The sequence below is a fragment of the Micromys minutus genome (genome assembly GCF_963924665.1).
Source record: "Micromys minutus genome assembly, chromosome: 1".
Lineage (NCBI taxonomy): Eukaryota > Metazoa > Chordata > Mammalia > Rodentia > Muridae > Micromys > Micromys minutus.
Window position 1 is genome coordinate 43,115,184 of NC_137969.1, and position 18,827 is coordinate 43,134,010.

At 45.4% G+C, this 18,827-nt stretch overlaps 1 pseudogene across 1 annotated transcript; it reads left to right on the forward strand.

Annotated features, from left to right (window-relative positions):
• Positions 1-14,696: 14,696 nt before the first annotated feature.
• Positions 14,697-14,981, forward strand: LOC308424566 (LYR motif-containing protein 2-like; annotated as a pseudogene). Its single transcript has one exon. The product of its transcript is annotated as an LYR motif-containing protein 2-like (transcript).
• The last annotated feature ends 3,846 nt before the right edge of the window (positions 14,982-18,827 follow it).

An 18,827-nucleotide genomic window follows, 5' to 3' on the forward strand; every position in this document is an offset into this window, starting at 1 on the left:
CTCTCTCTCTCTCTCTCTCTCTCTCCTTTTTCTTTCTCAAGTCAGGGTCAAGTAACCTGAGACTCTTGCCTTGGCCTCTTTTTTTTTTCAAAGATTTATCTATTTACCAAATATAAGTACACTGTAGCTGTCTCCAAACACACCAGAAGAGTGTCAGATCTCACCATGGATGGTTGTGAGCCGCCATGTGATTGCCGGGACTTGAACTCAGGACCTCTGGAATAGCTCTTAACCACTGAGCCATCTCTCCAGCCCCCTTGCCTTGGCCTCTCAAGAACTGACCTTACACATTGCTTTTATACTTGTGACTCAGAAGGAAGGAAGAAAGGAGGGAGGGAGGGCAGGTTGGCAGGCAGTTAGGAAGGGAAGAAGGGAAGGAGGCGGCCAGTGTGTCCTCCCCAGAAGCAGCAGCTCCAGCTGAGTTTGACAGCTGTGCCACTTTACAGAACTTAACAGAAGGGCTCATGCCTGTAGTCCAGCATTTAGGAGGTTCAGGTAAGAGAATCATTACCATTTGGATACCAGCCCCACGTGAGGTCCTATCTTAATAGAGAGGGGTGCACACAATCTGACAAGACTGGGGAGTAAGTCAAAACCCTGATTTCCCCTTTCTGAGGTACTTGCAAGACCTCTCTGCCCCACAGAAGGCCAGACTGTAAGCATGGGGGAGGGGGCTGAGCAAGGGCCAGTCCCCTTGCATGAGGCCTTGGGACTGTTTTTATTGCTGCAGGTACTAACTAAACCCTGGGTGACTGACCCTGGGGTCCTACCTATTTATCCTTGTCGAAAGTCTAATTATACAAGGCTGAGAAGAAGCCTTGGATTCTGGGGATGCCAGAAGCTGCTATATGGGACCCACCCATTTCTCTTTCAACAACCAAGCAGATGTGGTTGTTGAAAGCCAAAGCTTGGGGGCCCACAGCAGGAAGGAGACTGAGCTAGGGAGCCCCAGTCCTGAAGAGGGGGGCGAGGGGCTGGCTGACTGCACAGAGCCTGCCCTGCCCTGCAGATGTGGAGTAAGTTGGCTCTAAGAATAGTTGTGCTACAGAGCAAAGGATGGGGTCCTGACCAGGCAGAAAATCTCACCAGGGACTGCGCCTAGGTGGGCGGCTGCCCTGCCCTGCCCTGCCCTGCCCTTGACTTAGCTGCAACAGTAGTGCCTCCACTGTGCCTTATGTGGCAAATAAAGAGAATTTAATCAAGGATCCCAGACCTATAACAATCACCCACAGGCAGTCCCCAGAGGACCCCTCCCCAGTCAGGTTCCATTCTGACCAAATAGAGACCATCTGTGGATTTATTCATGGAAACAAAATGGCAACATAGCTCGTGTGGGGACACCTGCAAGGTACTTCATACACCTTGTGTATTTTAACCTGAAGGGCACTTCCATCAGCTCACAGAGCTCATATGGTTGTGCCCACAACCACACAGCAGGATCAGTGAGGAAACCCCCATGCTAAAGCTCGCCTCCACCTGTCTGCTCCTTCCGTTTTCATTTTGCACGCTGGAATTTTCCATTCCATTTGTTGAATACCACTTGTAAGGAGGCTGGCTTCCTGATGCATTTGAGCAGGAATGTGCTAAATGGCACTATATACAAGCTGGCTTCTCCCACATTTTGGTCACATCAAATGCCACGCCTTCCTGTAATCATGAGACATTCTTCTCTGGATATTTGTGGCAGGGAAGGAAGCCCTTGTGCAGCTGTGGCCTGTAGGTTAGGAACTATGGTGTAGTGAGATCCAGGGCCGGATGCCACGGAAGGGTGTCATAAACAAACTCTATAGCCTACAAAAACCTTAACCCCTCTCACATGCCTGAACAGCTTACCATGAACATGGAAGGGAGAAGAACATGAAATAACTAAGCGCTGCACAAATTTCACCAGACACACCAAGAATGAGCACAGCAATCCAGACACCCTGGGCGGGCCTCCCAGGGCATCAAGGGGTAGACCACACTTCCAAGAACAGTTTCTATTTACATGTATGTTGTGTGGCAATGGCAGAAGTGGGAAATTCAAAATCTACCCCAACCACATCATCTTATTTTGCCCCTCATGTTAAGGATGGAAGCAAGCATCACTGAGCTATGTTCCCTGCCTTCCACTGTGTTATTCCAGTGGCTTATAGCCTTTTATAAGTACTTTGTGTACTTTCTTTAATATCTCACAGGAAACTCATAGATTATGTGACCTATATATACACATCTAAATATTCTGTGTGTGTTGGTACATGCAGGTGGGCCTCTGAGTTTGAGGCCAGCCTGCTCTACAGAGTGAGTTCCAGGGCAGCCAGGGTTACACAGAGAAACCCTGCATCAAAAGACAAAACAAAACAAAAATGTCATGATTCTTAAGCCCGAGATTCTCAGGCCTGGTATGGGTGTTTGGGGACTGTGCTGTGAATCACCGTGTTCATTAGCATCCAAGGCTCTCCCATGCCAGCAACATCTGCCTCTAGGCGTGGCAACAAAGAATGTCTCCAGAGACTGCCAAATGTCCAAGGGGGAGGGAAGGCAAGACACCCGGACTTGAAAGCCAGTCTTCTGACACTAAGACTAAGAGAAGGTAACAGGAAATAAAGCAGCACGTGTTTCAAAATAAAAGCCCCCACGTACAGCTACACAGGCACCCACTTAGAACTTGGGGGTGTGTGGTGGCACAAGCCAACAACCCTGGCACTTGGCAGGGAAGATCATGCGTTTGAGGCTGGGATAGATAATGAGACTCTGTCAATTAAAAGAAAGAACCCGGAGACATAGTTTATGAGAGACAAAGGCTGAGGATGAGACAGGAGCCAGGTGGTTTCAAGATCCTCTCAAAAAGGAACTTAAATGGTGCTGGAATCAACAATTGGAAAAAGCAACCATGTGCAGCACAAATTCTCAGAACCTAGATTTTTTTTTTCTTTTTAATGTGAATGAGGTTTTGTCTGTGTGTATTTATATGCTCCATGTGCATGCAGTGCCTGAGGTAGCCAGAAGAGGGCACCAGATCCCCTAGAACAGGCCTATGAATAGTACAATCTAGATTTCCTATGTTGCACGGTTAAGTACATGTGCAATATACAGAATATATATGTATATGTAACATATAATATATATGTAGTATACATTACACATATATAATTATAAAAGCATTGATAAATTTTTTATGTCTGTTCATTCAAATTTATTTCAAGTTCTGCTCTAAGAGCCATCAAATCTCTGGTTCTCTTTTCACTGTACTGTGGCTACCCTGCTGTACTGTGATCCTTCTTGGGAAAGCATGTAATTAGAAATGTTGAAGGTATAGTTAAGCAACTCGCTGCACAACAGTACTAAGTTACTCCGTTATTTTAAGGCTAATTATTTCTTTAATCAAGACCTAAATAAGAGAAATCCTTCTAAATTACAGGCTTTTTTTTTTTTTTTTCCTTAAGTACCTTCTCGCAACCTTCAGAACTGTATTCTCAGTACTGCTTTAGGGAACTCGGTCTAGGGGACAGTTGAAAGTGATATGTGGTATGCCTATAAGCACAGTTTTGGGGAAGCCAGCTAGGAGGACAGCTTTGAGGTCCCTGCAAGCCGGATCTATCTAGCTATACCCTGATAAGGCTAACTCACACTACAAAACATCTAGCGTCTCCCCTGTTCTTTTATTATGTTTTTAATTATTTATTTTTGTGGTCTTCCTAGGTGGTCCTGGCTGTCCTAAAACTCACTAGGTAGACCAGGTTGGCTTTAAACCCAGAGATCTACCTGACTTCCCTCCCAGTGATGGAATTAAAGGCACCCACCATCATTCCTGATGCCTTCCCTGTCCTTGATGCCAATGATAAATGGTGTCACCAACCAGAACCCACACCTGTCAATTTCCAAAATGTGACCTCTGGGCCAACACAGCTCTCGTATGACCACATCCTACTCATGACCCACCACACTGTCAGTCTTTTAGGTGGACAGACAGGTCCTCATGCAGGCTGGGATTCGGAACACAACAGGAGATTCTAGTGTCTCAACTACTACTCTTCTACTTCTGACCTTTCTGTGCAAGTCTGATTTCCCAGAATTCAGTGACCTCCTCAGAGTTAGTACTGACAGTTAGAGTTCCCAGTGTGTCAGTCCCTGAGGGATAGGACTATTGTTTCCCTGAGACTTCAGTTACCCTGTGAGGCAGAAACTAGAAACTAGTATTCAACCCACATATATATGAGTAAACTGTGCTGCATCTGGGGATGTGCCTAGAGCAGTTGCCTAGTATGAGAATGGCCAAGGGTCCCACCCCCAGCACTTGCCTAATATGCACGGGGCTGCCAGGCAAGTGGTCTAACACTAAGATAAGATACATAGCTCCTAACACATTATGAAATCTCTCCCTCACACAGAGCAGCAAACAGGTCTCATTGAGAGTGTTACCTTTGGCTGACTGGCAGTTACTGCCTCAGGTAGACTTTTAAGTCATGGTCTCCTTTCTAGAAAGATAACATAATATGGTCCCACGTTATGAATTTATTGTCCCTAGGCTGGAAGTTCAAGTTGTACACTTAAAAGGAGATTTTAAAAATGGAAATGAAAGCAGAAAAAAAATTCTCTGTGGTGCTAACACATACCCATGATCCTAGTGCTGGGAAGACTGAGATAGAAAAACCTAGAGTTAAAGGTCACCCTCAGCTACACAGTGAGGTGGAGGGCGCCTGGGCTAGGAAGACCTAGTCATTCACAAAAACAGACAGTGGGCTGGCTCAGCGGTTAAGAGCACTGACTGCTCTTCCAGAGGTCCTGAGTTCAATTCCCAGCAACCACATGGTGGCTCCCAACCATTTATACTGAGATCTGATACCCTCTTCTGGTGTGTCTCAATATATAATAAAATACATAAATCTTAGAACCAAAAACCAAACAAAGAAACAAAAAATAGCAATGTAACCAGTCTGTGGGGCCTAAATTTACAGAAAACTCACCTCCTCAGAATACCACAGAAAGTCTGAGGTGGGAAGAACCCTGGAAATGATTTGCATATGTTCACTTTAGAAAAAAACGGGAACAGAAACAAAAAGGAATTTCTGGCGGTGAATTCTAAGTTCACCAGAAAATCCAGTTCTTCAGAATATTCCATTATCAGACTCACAGGAACCTGGACAGACATTTAAATTATTCGGGCCGTGGCTTTCACATTTGGCTTGCAGAACCATCATTTGGGGAACTTTAGAAAATTCCGAATGTCTGGGTTCTGAGTCAAGTGATCTGGGGTAGGCCCAGACATTGTAGGGTTGCACCCCTCCCCAGTTCACCTACAGATTCTGATACATAGATTAATCTGAAAACTACAGATTTGGTCAAATCCTGCCATTTAAGAGATTTCTCAAATGAAGGCTTAGAGCATAGTTACTTGGCACATTCTGTCTCATGTGGGGTGATGCCACACCCCTATATCCATATATAGGAAGTGCTTGGGTCCTGGCCCCACTGAGGTGGTCTCAGTTTCTGCCCCTGAGGTCTTATCCTGATGTGGCCATTTTGCTGGTTTCCACCCCGGCATTTCCAGAGTGCCCTGACTGACATCTTTGGGGGCACTCGGACATTGCGTGGTGTTTGTTGATCTGCATGTCCTCGCTGGCCCTCCATGGCACTGCATCAGCTGTAAAGCAACGTGACAAGGGAGGAGGATGTGACTTTCACTCGGGGAATGCCGTGCACTGTCCTCTCAGCAAACCCAACTCATTTACAGACAGGACAAGTGTCTGAGAAGATGGTCGCTTGCCTTAGGCCCTGCAGCTAGGTAATGGCCACATAAGGAATGTTCACGCCAGTTCTTGTCGCCAGCCTCTGCCGCAACTCCATTTAGGTACCATGTCCAGTCCCTTAAAGGACAAGTCAGCCCCACCGATGGCTGGCTAGTAACCAGGAAAACTCAGTGGTCATGCAGCAGGGACACTTAAGCCCACACTGAACATTTCCAGACACCTGTCCAGATCTCCGGTGTGGTCTTCGGGTTAGAGGTGCTAACCCAAGTCTACTCACCGAGAAACCCGGGGCATCCAAAGAGGACAGTGCCTTGTTCTCCAACATTTGAGTGTGACAGAAGACACAGGAAGATGATGTCACTCTGTGGGAGAGCACATGTCATTGTCACCATGCTTGAGGCATGTGCTCCATGCCCAGTGCAAAAAGCTGTGGTACTGTGTGCACAGGTGATGCGCATATGTGACATAAATGATTTTGTGGTTTGAGTCAGGGTTTCTCTGTGTAATAGGCCTGGCCGCAGACCACCTCCCTTGCCTCCTGAGTGCTGGGATTAAAGGTGTGTGACTCTGTGACCAGCGGCTCCTAGTCCTAGAATTAACTGCTAGAAAGTGTGTAGTTTTCAAACCGAGTTCTAGGCTGTCAGGACTACAGTGTGAATGGGGGGGGGGGGTAAGGGAGGGTTAATGGTCAAAGTGGCGACTGTTCCAAGCACCTGGGAACCCGCTGATTGCAGATGAAGGAAGCTCAGGAATGGGGGTCAATGCTATAGCTGGAACGGCTGTGGATCCCATTTCCCAGAAGATGCTCTGTGTAGAATTGGTGGTCCAGAGGCAGAGTAGGAGGACCGGCGGGCCCTTCTCTAAATGAAACATGCAAGTTCTCCTCCCTTCTCATTTCTAGGAAGTCTAGGCTGCAGTTCCCATATGTGGGCCAGAGAGCACACCAGGACATGGTGTCCTGCTGAGACTCATGGGGGAAACCCTGTGCAGTCTAATCCCCTCGGACTATGGCAGCACAATTCTCCACACCTACTGACTTCGGTGTAAAAACAGATTTTAAGTGTTATTGGCTCAGAGCACTGTTGAGGAAGACAGCACCCCAGCCCTTGTCTTTTTTTTTTTTTTTTTTTCTTTTTTAAACAGGGTTTCTCTGTGTACCGTTGGCTATCCTGGAACTCATTCTGTAGATCAGGCTGGCCCAAACTCACAGAGACCCACCTGTTTCTGCCTCCCAACTGGGGAATTAAAGGCGCGCACCAACACCGCCCTCCCTGCTCTTTCACTCCTGCTTTTAAAGATATACATTTGATTCAGTCACCCAAATGATGTCACCTACAGTCCTAAACATAGGGTGTGGTGGTGCATGCCTGTGATCCCAGCACTTGGGAGGTAGAGGCGCAGAGGCAGGAAGATTAGGAGTTCAACACCTGCCTGAGCTAATAAACCATGCCTCAAACAAATATGGGGGTGGCAATACGGCTCAGCAAGGTAGAGCATCTGTCACACAAGCCTGAGGACCTCCAGTTCAATTCTTAGACTCACCCAAAGATGAAAAGGGACCAACTTCACAAAGCAGCCCTCTAACCTCCACATGCACACTGTAACACAAGGGTATTACCACCTTACATCACAGCACAACATAATGCTTTTAAGTGTTGGAAAGGTTCATCTTTAAAAAGTAGTTATTATTTATTGATACAAGGTCTCACTATGTAGCCCCAGCTGGCCTCAATGTTACAGGGATCTACCTGCCTCTGCCTGAGTGCTGTGAAGTACCCATTTTTTGAGTTTGGTAATCCAAACCCTAGTGAATGCCATATTACAGAAGCAGATGCTGGATGTTGGAGAGATTGCTCAGTGGTTAGAGCACTGACTGCTCTTCTAGAGGTCCCGAGTTCAATTCCCAGCAACCACAGGGTGGCTCACAACCATCTGTAATGGGATCTGATGCCCTCTTCTGGTGTGTCTGAAAACAGCTACAGTATACTTACATTAAATAAATAAGTGAATAAATAAATAAATCAACCAACAAGTCACAAATAACATCTATAAAAAATACAGTTGGAAATAAAAACAAAAGCAGATGCTAAGTATGGTGGTACAAACCTGTGACACCCACACCAGGGACCACAGCAGGAGAAAAGGGAGGCAGAGAGACAGACAGAGGGACAAGGGCTATAGCTCAAATAGTACAAGAGTAGGAAGCCCTGGGTTTAATCCCCAGAACCACAAAAATAAATACTAGGGCCAAGGAGACGGTTCAATGGGAAAAGGCACCTGTTGCCGAGCCTAAGGACCAGAGCTCGCTCCCAGGGACCCACATGGTGGGGGAAGAGAAGCAACTTCTGCAGTTACTCTCTGCCAGGTGCATCAGGGAGTCTGTACATATTCAAAATGAATAATGAGTGTAGCAAATGGTTTTTAAAAATGAGTTGAAACGAGAAAGTCCTTGTGTGGTAACTAGTCCAGTAACTCAGAACTACTGCATCGCTCAAGAGATTATACCTTTGCACTTTTCAAAAATTAGTGCACTCACTACTTTGACAGCTGTTCATAGTGCTGGCGACACGTTAGAGCTGGCGTTTTACAGATGGGAAGCGGCAGAAGACAGCCTTTGGAGCGCTCCTCTATCCAAGTCTGCATGAGCCCTGGAGCCAGCCTCTCATCGGCCGGGAACTCTTTACTGCTGTGTACCTTATTGTGACTCAGTATTTACTGAGCTCAGGCCTTAAGTGGTTAGTGCCCCTAGGACTAAGATGAAGGGCACTTAGGTGTGAAGCACCTCACAAGAGCTTGCTCTGCTGTTTTTAGTAATCCCCTGAGAACAAGCAGACGACCTCCTGGCCACAGGCATCAGAGAGCCAGGAGGCCGTGCTCAGAGTCCTTAGAATTCATGGCCTTGTCTTATGAGTTGTTCATCCTTGTATGAGGCCCTGGATTTATATCAGAACATGACAAATGAGTCCCAGGTTTCTGTAAACTCTCCACTCACGACAGGAAGGTACATTAGAGAAAGCATGGTGACCCAGTTAGCAGTGGCCACCGGAGTCCTGATGGAGAACACATGAGGAGAGACATTTGCCTGACCAAGAACTTGCCTGAGTCTGTGGAACTCTCTGAGGTTGGTGTCTTGGTTAAGGTTATTGCTGCTATGGTGAAAGATCATGACCAATAGCAGCTTGTGGAGGAAAGGGTTACTTCACTCACAGTTCAGCATCAAAAGCACTGAGGGAAGGAACTCACGCAGGGAGGAACCAGGAGGCAGGAGCTGATGCAGAGGCTGTGGAGGGGTGCTGCTCACTGGCTTGTTCAGTTTGCTTGCTTTGACTTCTCTCTTTCTGTTGTTGGGAGTTATGTAACAGAGCCCTGGCTGTCCTAGACTCACTTTATAGACCAACCTGGCCTTGAACTTATAGGCCTCTGCCTCCTGAGTGCTAGGATTAAAGACATGCACCACCACATCCGGCTTCAGTTTGCTTTCTATAGAACCCAGAACTACAAGCCCAGGGATGGCTCCACCCAGAATGGGTTGGACCCTCCTCCACTGATCAGTAATTAAGAAAATGCCTTAAGCTGGATCTAATGAAAGCATTTCCTCAACTGAGGCTCCCTCTTTTCTGATGACTAGTTTGTGTCAAGTTGACATAAAACTAACCAATACTGTTGGCCTAGCAGCAAACAAGCTCTCCATGTTGCCTTTGGTGGGAACATCCCATTAGAAGGCATCTAGATGCCTAACTGTGCAAGAGAACACTGCCCCGTGGGAAACAGGAACTGCTTCTGTGCAGAGTGGCTGTTACTTACTGCACTGATTTCAAGCAGCAGGACATTTCCCCTCATCTCCACGCTGTGAAGAGAGATGCTGTTTTAAATGGCTGAGTTACTTACAGGAGCCCAGATCTGGGTCTGTTGTCCCTGCAGCAGAAGGAGATGATTAGTGGTTGGCCTATCTCTAAAAGCCCTGAGGAGCAGAGGGCAGGAAGGAAGGAAGGATGTGTAGGATAAACAGAACAAAGCAAGAGCAGAAATAAGCAGCAAGACAGCGCTTCAGATGTACAGGAGTCTGTGAGGCCCTGGTTCCCGGGGGAGCACGGGTTACTACCTGGATTAAACATTTTCGCATGCGATGGGAATACCAAACAGAAAGCAGCTGGGGATGGGGGTAGGGCTTAGTTTAAGTCCCAGAAACAGACTGCTCTTAGATAAAGAACTGGGCATGGGGGCACATACCTTCAGTCCCAGGCAGAAGGATCTCTGTGAATTCAAAGCCAACCTGGTCAACACAGGGAGTTCCTGACCAGCCAAGTCTACACACTGAGACACTCTCTGAAACAAACAAATAAAAACAAGAACAAACAAAACCACTTTAAGTACTTAGTGCTCAATAAATGTGACCATTGCAACTGTCTTATCACGTTCCACAGTTCTTAGCTACCTCCAGTATGCTGACCTCCAGTGGCTGTCCTAAAAATTCAAGATGCATTCTTGCCTCCAAAAGGCAGTAAATCAAGACAGGAGACTCCTTCCTCCAAAGGAATTTGAAACAAAAGTGCTTTAAACAGATGAGACTAGAAAAGTGCAGGAGACAATTACATGATTCTGACAAAAGCTGTGTTTCCCAAGCACACAGTAGGCCCTCCAAGCACACAGCAGGCTCTCTGGGGGAGCAAATGGGGGAGTCCTCTGAGTCTCTGCTGAATGAGTATTAGGAGGAGAGCCTTTGCCTTGTCATTCTTTTATAAAACTCCCAATTAAGCCAAACCATTGGCTGGTTACAGCAGACCAAAATGTTATCATGGAGTCAGCAGCTAAATCCTTACAAAATTGCCCTCACTTTTGATCCATGGTCTTCTAACTACCAAAGCCCCTTCTGAGGCTGCTGCCTCCATTTCTGAAAGTGAAGACAGTTGCTTGTGTTGTAATGATCACCTCAAGAGATTCTCGGGGACCTCTGGATGAGGGGGCGAGCTGGCCTGAATCCCACGGCAAGTGTGAGAGAGGATGGCATCTGGGAGAGGTCTTTGTATGACTGGAAATCCTTTATGGCGACACTGTCAGAAATCCAAGATAGCTGGGGAAATGGTTTCCTCATTTCTCTTCCATAAATCAGTGGACGTTCTTGGCAGGCTCTGCTCCTCTGCAGGGCAGTAGGTGCAGCTGTGGTCCAGGGGAGGGCTTCTCTCTCTCCCTTCTCCCATCCTGGTTTCCTGCCTTGCACAGATGCAGTTCATCCCCGTCAGCCCCACAGCTAATTCTTTTAGCAGACGGCTCCTGATCTGAAGGAATAAGTGCATCCTGGAGAACAGTAATAATGGAAGGTGATAGGGAAAATCCCCCCTCCTGATGTAAAGTCATGCTGTGTGGCAAACTGTTTCTTCGAAGGGTTTGAGATGCTGCTCGGTGCCGCATTTTAACCCAGCGGTCCAGGAGCTGGAGAGCAGCTGAAGCTTTGCCATCTGGGCCACATTTAAGTTTTTCTGTCACTGACTCAGAGGTGGAATTCACCAGAAAAGCACATGAATTTAAACCTCTCTGGATTCTTTAAACGTGGGGCTTTCATTGCATGAACCACTCTCCTTTCGGTTACTCAACAAAGCCACGGTGCAGTGAAGCAAAGACCACTTCCATTCCAAGGCTCCTGTTCTCAAGGCCTTTCCACTGGCTCTCAGCACAAACCTGACCTTTGTTTGAATGGGATGAACAAATGAAAATACTGAAGGGATAACGAAGTGCTACAGACATCAAACAGAAGAGAGGCATTCAAAAAACCAACTCCTCTGAGATGGTAAAATTAACCCAAACTACAGAAACATGGTATTGTCACACCCTCTGAATGAATAGTGACAGCCAGACATGTAACCATCTGCAATCCCAGGATTCAGAAGCTGAGGCAGGAGGATCACCATGAGTCAGAGGCCATCGCAGGCTAAATAGACATGCTGTCTCAAAAGAAAAAGAGGAAGAAGAGAAGGTTGGAGAGATGGCTCAGTGGTTAAGGGTGCTTGCTGCTCTTTTAGAGGACCCAAGTTTAGTTCCCAGTACTTGTAATGGGCAGCTTACAGCTGTCTGGAACTCCAGCTCCAGGAGATACAATGCCCTCTTCTGGCACACACATACATACACACACACACACACACACACACACACACACACACACACACACACGAAGGTGAAGAACCATATATACTACAAGATGTAAAAATAAGTAAAAGTATAAATAAAAAGAACAAAATAATATACAACAAGAAACAGCTTAAACCAGACAAGTCTTCCTTTACACCTGCCCCTTGTGTGTTCCAACGTTGTGAGTGAACACTGTCATCCAAAGGTGCGTTGTGATTTATGTTGTTTACTTGACTTCGTAGCTGTCATTAAAATTAGAGATGCACAAGACCTTAGGTTTGATCTCCAGCACTGCGTGATTATGTAAAGCAAAATCAACACTTGGACTGATAGGAACCAATACTCACTTTGGACAGGTTTCAGGACATATGAACTTATTTTTCACTGACTTATTATGTATGCAGTGCTCTGCATGCAGGTATACCTGCATGCCAGAAGATGGCACAGATCTCAGCAGAGACAGCTAAGAGCCGCCATGTGGTTGGTAGGAATTGAACTCAGGACCTCTGAGCCATCTCTCCAGCCCCACATGTGAACTTCTGAAGAGCAGATAAGCACGTCAGGCAAACGTGTTTGTGTGCTCTAGAAGAAAATGTGGTATTTACGAGCAGCTTTGATGAGGACAGCAGCAGTGACTAAGAGAGAGGGGGTGGCACATGCCTGTAATCCCAGCATTGGGAAGGCAAAGCTGAAGATCATACACTGGAGGGCAGCCTGGGCTAATAGACCCAACACATCCGACAAACAAAACCCTTAAGAAGAGAGTTCTACACAGACTCAGTTCATTTGTGTGGGCCGTTCAAACAGGTTTAAGAAAGAATTATTTATTTTATGTACGTGAGTGCACTGTAGCTGTCTTCAGACACAAGAAGAGGGCATCAGATCCCATTACAGATGGTTGTGAGCCACCATGTGGTTGTTGGGAATTGAACCTCTGGAAGAGCAGTCAGTGCTCTTAACCGCTGAGCCATCTCTCTAGCCTCGAAAATTACTTCTTACCCAGAGAAGCCAGTGAACTGTTTTTCAGGAGTCAACCTTGTCCATGTGTGTAGCTGCAGCTGGTTACTCTACATAAACATTTAATGACTAATATATATTGGCCCAGGGTGTGGCATCCATATTAGGAAGTGTCCCCTTATTGGAGGAACTGTGTCACTGTGAGGGTGGGTGGGCTTTTTTTTTTTTAAGTAAGATTTATTTATTTATTTATGTATACAGCATTCTGTATGCATGTATGTCTGTATGCCAGAAGAGGGCACCAGATCTCATTACAAGTTGTCAGCCACCATGTGGTTGCTGGGAATTGAACTCAGGACTTCTGGAAGAGCAGACAGTGCTCCTTAACCTCTGAGCCATTTCTCCTACCCAGAGGGTGGGCTTTGAGACTCTCCTACTAGCTGCCTTAAGTCAGTCTTCTGTTTGCATTCAGAACAAGATGTAGAGCTCTCAGCTCCTCCAGCACCATGCCTGCCCAGATGCTGCCATGCTTCCTGCCTTCAAACGTCTGAACTGTAAACCAGCCCCAATTAAAGCTGTCCTTTATAACGTTGCCTTGGTCATGGTGTCTCTCCACAGAAACAGAAACCCTAAGACAGGACTCCAGCAGTTATCTATACTGCTATATGGCTGTATCTGAGTTCTACAGCTGAGGAGTCAACTAACCAGACCCAAAAAAAACGTGTACTGACATAAAAAGGTTTTTCTTTTTAAAACGTATTTATTTATGCATGAGTGCTCTATCTGCATGTACAACTGTATGCCAGAAGAGGACATTCTAACTCATTATAGGTAGTTATAAGTTACTATGTGGTTGTTAAGAATTGAACTCAGGACCTCTAGAAGAACAGCTGGTACTATTAACCATTAAGCCATTGTTCCAGCCCCATAAAGAGGTTTTTCTTATTATTCCCTTAACAATACACTATTTGCAAAGGATTTTCAGTGCATTCGTCTATTTGTGCAGATACTGCAACATTTATGTAGCAGATTGAGCATCTGTGGGTATGGAGCTAACCAACATATGGACACAGTGACTAGAGGGAACATCCCTCAGGAAAATTGATCCTCCCTTCTCTAGCAGCCATTAATTTCAATAGTTCTTCAGCTAAAGTGGAGCCTTGTGACCCCATCCCGCCCCATGCTGAAATGCTGCTGGCCTGGTCTTGTGTAGGTGAGCACACAGTACCAGAGCTGTGCACGCAATGAGCACCCACCTCTGCACTAGCTGCGTGGGCATGATGCTAATTGAGTTTTTGTTGTTCTTCTTTTGAGACAGAGTCTAACACTGGAGTCCCAGCTGGCCTTACCTTCACATCAATCCTCCTGCCTCAACCCTCTCAGTGTTAGGATTATAGGTGGGAGCCACCACAGCTGGCCAATATGGAATGGAGCTTCACTTTTGCTGGGCTGGCGACTGAACCTAGCTAGGGCTTCGTGCTTCCTAAGCAAGACGGTCAGTGGGCTACGGATCCAGTCCAAGCATGAAATTTAAAATTTGAGAAGTATCTGCCTCAATTCCAACTCAACTGCCAAAATAATATCGCAAGTGAAGCAGGCAAGCACAGGAAATAGTTTAGCAACATGGCAGCGTGAGACCTCTGTCTGCCATATTATGTGTACTTATCCCATTGCGATTACCAACCTCTTAGCAAACTGAGACACAAACACCTATATCAAGGTTTCCATACACCCCACTCTGAGCAATGGAGTGATTTTCTCCTGTTAAAAACCATTAGCTTAGATATATTCTATCTAAACACATACCCAATATATCTGGGTATGAATCTCACCTGAACTGGTTTGAGGTTTAAGCACATTAAAAAGAGAAGTTGTGCCCTAGGCAACATGGCGGCTTCCTGCTTGCCTCACGCTGCCCTGACGCTGAAGCAGTTCATGAGAAGGCGACAGGTTCTCCTCCTCTACAGAAAAGATTTTGTGAGCGATTAGGCAAGTTCCAAGTGATTCCAATCGAAATACCTTCAAGACTGGGCCAGGGAAGAATTTAAAAGAAACAAAAATGCCACAGAAGAGGACTCAATCTGAATGATTACTACCCAAGGCAGTATCCAGCTAAAGGAACTAGAAAGGACACTTGCTCTAGCCAAATCTAGCACAAAGCACCCAGAATGATGATAGTCACTCTAATCAAGAATGTAAATGAAAGTGTGTTAACATTTCCCCTACCGTCAATCTGCGGCTGTGATTAAAACGTAAACTATGTCAAGACGAGAGCTTGGAAGCCTACATTGCTTCATGGGAGATGAAATGGCAGCCACTTTGAAAAACAGACTAGTTATTCCTGAAAAGGCAGTGAGGACAGGGCCCAAGTGAAGGCTCTTGCTGCCAAGGACCTGAGTTTGATCCCTGGGATGCACAAGGTGGAAGGAGAAAACCACTCCAGAAAGTTGTCCTCCGACCTCCACACGCAAACCAAAAAATGAGTAAATGTGATTAAAATAAAGGGGGGAGTGTGACAGGCAGTGCCTCATACTTTAGCAAGTCTCTGACCAAGAGAACTGAAGCCATACCTCTATATTAAAAAAAAAAAAAGTGTATGACAGAGTTCAGCATTCTTTGGCTTTTTGAGACAGATGTTTCCATGTAACCCTGGTAGTCCTAGAACTCACTTTGTTGACCAGGCTACCTTTACCTCCCAAGTACTAGGATTAAAGGTGTGTGCTACCATACCCAGATGAATTCAGCATTCTTCTTTTTTTAAGATTTATTTATTTATTATATATAAGTACACTGTAGGTGTCGTCAGACACACCAGAAGAGGGCATCAGATCTCATTACAGATGGTTCCTGGGAATTGAACTCAGGACCCCTGGAAGAGCAGACAGTACTCTTAGCCATCTCTCCAGCCCCGAATTCAGAATTCTTCATAACTGGATTCATAAAGTCCGTTAACTGATGCAGCTTCATGCTTTGAAGGTAAGTTTACAGTGTAGGGGAGATTGTAGACCCCCCCCCCACAGTCACCCAGCATAGCTGTAGCTATTTTATCCTATGCCTGCCACAGAAAAATTACTTAAGAGCAGGGTCACGCTGACCACATATCCAGTTATTTATGAGGTTTATTAATCTTAAATACCACAAAACTTTACATAAGACCCATCAAACTAAAGGTCAGTATGAGCTGTTATGTCTAATGGCTCAAGTCAGCTGACCACTGGGAAGCACTTCTGCACCTCTGTATGGGCTCAGTAGTTTTTGTGGTTTTAGCCTTTCTAAGCTGACAAGAACAATATTCGGGATTGTAGCCTTAGCCCTGAACTCTGTGCTAAGGCCCAGATTGATCGGTCTTAAGGGTGTGCAGTCAAAAAACCAACCCTTTCTGAAATCACTGTGTGGTTTGTGGACAACTCCTTTTTCAATAAACACTTTAACAACAACAACAAAAAGAAGATAAGTTGTGTCCTCTAAGTGAATTTTTAGGGAGAATCTCATTTACCATTATACACCTTTGTTTAATTGGGCACTCACAGTTTAAATTAAGTAGATTATGGGAGGGGGAGACAAGCATAATAGAGAAAGTCATGACTTAATCTGTTAAGGTAGAAAGCCCCCAAACTATGTCAAATCACAACCAAACTTCTCTTGAGCCTATAAAAGGAAGCCCCAAATACTTGGGTAGCAAAGTACTTTGTCATGTATGTGTCCCCTTACTCTACTACAGTACATTCTGATCTGTATTTTGCTTTGAATAAAGAGCCATCCTAGTAGGTCCTAGGAAGTCAGCACAGCCAAGGGAAGCATAAACTATATATATGTAGGTCCAGCTCAAGAGGTTTTAGAGAAAAACAATATTATATTTTTTCATTTAAAAAATATATATATATATATAATTAGGTTTTCTGAGACACGGTCTTTTCAGTGTAGCCCAGGCTGTTCTTGAACTCAGAGATCTGCCTGCCTCTGCCTCCCAAGTGCTGGATTAAAGACATGAGCTACAAACACCTAGAGGAAGCAGTATTATTATTAGTAGCTGGGCTACAAACCTTGCTCATGATGTTTGATGAAGAATGAGTCTACCTGAGGCCCATCTGACAAGTGCCCGATTATGATCACTGGCAGAGGAGCATTTAGGGCACCCTAGTCATACTCTAGTCCTGCAGTTACTGGCGATCACGTCTCTGCAGGTCCACATGCAGTCCGATGAGAAAAAGGAGAAATGTAATGTCGGAGCCAAGTTGACAGAATCTTAAAGAAAAGCCTGATGCTAAATAAAACATTGGGAATGGTGACCTCTGGGGGAGACCCCGTCCAGCTAGGCGTCCAGCTAGGCTTCCAAACGGTAGGAAGTAAAGTTAATGCAGCAAAGGAAACATCAACAAGTCAGAGCTATGCAAACCTTTGTCTTGGAGGGGGCCACACAGCCCCAGCAGGCAGCAGAACTTGGCAGCTTTGGCCACATGTTTCTGGATTTAAGGATACAGGAGGGAAGTTGTGGAATCTTACTTTGTGGCTGAAAGGCACTGAAGCCAGGAATGTGGCAGGGAGTCCCTACATGGAAGGACTCCACTGAGTGAAGAAGATCTGAAGATGAAGCCTGGATTGTGTTAGAGACTTAGGATGTTGGAGATGCCAGAATTGTGGGATGCCTGGAAAGGAGAGCTGCAGACAGGGTGTGGAATCAACTCAAGAACATAAGGGAAGTGTGTGGTCAGCAAAGCTGGAAGGGAAGAATCATCTAATAAGCATCTTAACATCAGACATGGGCTTAATGAATTTGGCATTTGCTTGACTGAAGTCCAGACATTTCCTCACTATGCCCCCTTTCCTCCCTTTTGGAACGATGGTGTATAATTCTGTGTGTATGTCAGAAGTATGTGATCTGCTTCTTGATTGTGATTTTATAGGGGTTATACTTAGAAGAAAGATTGCCTTGAGTCTCAGAAGAGACTTTGGACTTTTAAATAGTGTTGAGGCTGTGATAGACTATGGGGTCTTGAGGTTGGACTGAATGCATTTTGCATTATGATACAGACACAAACATGCTTAAGGGGGACCAGGGAGTGGAATGTAGTGATCTGAATAAGAATGGGCCCCAGAGACTCATATTTGAATGCTTGGTCATCAATTATTGGTATTGTTTGGGAAGGATTAGGAGGTGTGGCCTTAGTGGAGGTGGTGAGTCACTTGGGCTTTGAGATTTCAAAAACCCAGACCAGGCCATTTTTCTCCACCTGCCTGTGGATCAGGATGTAACCTCTCAGCCCCATGCCTGCCTGCTGCCATGCTTCCTTGCCATGATGTTTATGGACTAACTCCCTGAAGCTAAGCAAACCCCCAACTAAATGCTTTCTTTTGTAACAGTTACTTTGGTCATACTGTCTCTTCACAGCAATAGAACATTAAGACAGAGACTGTGTCTTAAAAATAAATTGATTAAAATTAGCAAGATTTAATAAACTCAAGTGTACAGCAAAGTTTATGGGTAGAGAAAAAAATAGAGCACTTTACAAAATGGCAGGAATATTCTCTATCACCCAGGAACAATAAGATACAACCACAGCATTCTGGCAGCTTAAGAGACTCAGTAAAGCATCAGCTGTGACCCTCAGGATGTCCTAAGGGACTCTGGCCATGGCAGGACAATGAAGCTTGAGCATACAATTTATAAAAAGACAAATCCACTGACATCCGTTCTCTAGCTTTCCTTCTCAAGGCCAATGCAAACACAAGAAAAGGCCAACTAACTTTGCTTTTGCTCTAATTACTTTGTCAAACAAACCATTTACCTACACAAGAGACAATTTAGTAGCTAAGATCACTTACTGCTCTTTCAGAGGACCAGGGCTCAATTCCCAGCACCTATGTGGTTGCTCACAACCATCTGTAATTCCAATCTCAGGGAGATCTACTATCCTCTTCTGGTCTCCAATCATACACATACATAGTGCATAAACATACACACAGCCAAAATTTCCATACAGATAAAATGAAAAGAAAAAAAACTAAAAACAAAACAAT